The sequence below is a fragment of the Cupressus sempervirens genome, chromosome 11 (assembly GCF_028749045.1).
Source record: "Cupressus sempervirens isolate cs-2001-9-10 chromosome 11, ASM2874904v1, whole genome shotgun sequence".
Classification (NCBI taxonomy): domain Eukaryota; kingdom Viridiplantae; phylum Streptophyta; class Pinopsida; order Cupressales; family Cupressaceae; genus Cupressus; species Cupressus sempervirens.
In genome coordinates, this window is record NC_143128.1 from 670,895,161 (window position 1) to 670,897,242 (window position 2,082).

Below are 2,082 nucleotides of genomic sequence, written 5' to 3' on the forward strand. Positions count from 1 at the left end.
ACAACGAAGACTCCTCTCCCTCCAAAAAGAGATAGTCAAAATACTTCAATTAAAAAGTAAAATGCTTATGTAGAGAAGGGACCTCCTTTGCATGTACCTTAAAAAATACTCAATAAAAATAATAAAATAAAATAAAGTAAGGGAAATGGGGCTACAATTTGCTATGTCACTCTAGAAAGATTACATCATTAATAGAGGCAGAGTAACCCAATTCTTAACTTTTTCTCCAAACTGAGGAAAATTTACTATTCCTCGATCAAATAATATAAATATTAAAATACTAATGACTATAAAAACTTGAGTAAGCTAATTTCATTGTAATATACAAGCTTTATTGCACTCATAGTCATGATGGGAAAAAACATGCAACATCCAATCATGAGAAATGACTGGTAATGTAGCAACCAACAAGTCAGATAATTAAAACAAAGAACATACAAAATGATAGAAGAAGATCTAAGCTTAATATTTTTATAAGCTTTTGTCAAAAAAATGAATGTGTAGGATCATTGCAATGCAGATTAACTGAGTAAAAGGAAAAATTTGCAAGCATGATAAATTTTGTTACACCTTACCAAACCTAAACCTCAATTGAAGCATCTTCTCGAAGGCCCATATAGTTTTAAGCCTACTTAGCCGATTCGCTCCACAACCTTGAATTTTGAAACTTGAGGTATCTGCTTGTAATGCAAAGTAGGATCTATGCAAATAGGTGTTTTCCTTACACATCCAACAGAAGGAATTCTTACAGCTTGGCTCAAAGCATTCTTATGGATATCACCAAAAATTGGTGAAGGACCTGACCTGATGACTGGCGAGGCAGGCGATCTACTAATAAGAATCACCTCCCTCAATAAGACTCCACCATTAGGCACCCTCATTGATGGGTTCCTCACCTTTGCAAGAGCCTTCCAATCTACTAGTTTAGATTCTAAAGTTTCTACTATTTTACTAAAAAAATCTACCAGATTTCTTCCACTTCCTCGCCTCAAAATATTGCTAGATTTTTGAAATTCTTTGCTAACATTGAGATTGGCTTCCTCATCTGGAACTCTGCTCCTTGATGATGCTCTCACAAGTGATTTCACAGGCTTGGGCATCTAACTCATAGAGGGTTTCATTTCTATTATCATGTGGGGCTTATCATTACCTTGTGTTAAATGACGCTTTTCTTGTCTAACACTTGGCTTCCTCTTTCACCTCAAGAGACCATCCCAAATATGAAGGGGGATACTCTTACTCACTACTTTCAGCCCCTCCATTACCTCTTTCATGGAAGGTCTCCTCTCCTTGGTGGATCGGATACATCATGCTATAATGAAAGCCATTTGTTTTACTGATTCTAGATTTTTGGGTGGACTCAGCCTTGGATCATAGAGTGCAAGAATATTATTCTACTTGATAAGTGGCATCACCCAATCTATTATGGTGATATTGTAGAACCCTTCAACAACTAATTTAGTCTCCACAAGGAAACCTGTGCACGTGAAACATAAAGTGAACTATTTTTTCTTCTTTTTTTGATGTATAAGCCCCATGTTGGTCGAAATTTTGACCAATGCGGGGCTTACATGTAAAATAAATAAATTTTTTCCTTAACATTTCCAACCAATCTAAACTTATTTAGTCGATGGTCAAAAATTTTGGTAGAAAAATGAGGTTAAATGTAGTAGTGACATATTTCAATTTGCCAATCATAGACTTGTACAATGTTTGATTTACTTCAACAAAATCATTAGTTTTGGATAGTTTATATCCTATCACCATAGGAGTACTAACTGGTCTTGAATCTTCCATACCAAAAGTTTTCAAGATTTACTTTACATACTTGGATCGTGTGATGTAAATACCATATTTCATCTAATAAACTTGTAATCCAACAAAGAACTTTATTTCTCCAAACATTAACAACTCAAATTCTTTCATCATTTCATTTGCAAATGTGTTACACAATGCATTTTTTCCTCCAACTATGATATCATCAACAAATATTTTAGATAGTAAAATTCCTTTACCTCCTTCTATCTTCAAGTACAAATTATTGTTGTCATCGATCTTCTTAAAACCAATCTTCACAAGATA

The 2,082-nt window shown here is 34.1% G+C and overlaps 1 pseudogene; it reads right to left on the reverse strand.

The window, feature by feature from the left end:
• Positions 1–632: 632 nt before the first annotated feature.
• LOC149531515 (uncharacterized) lies at positions 633–1,853 on the reverse strand (annotated as a pseudogene).
• Between the last annotated feature and the right edge of the window lie 229 nt (positions 1,854–2,082).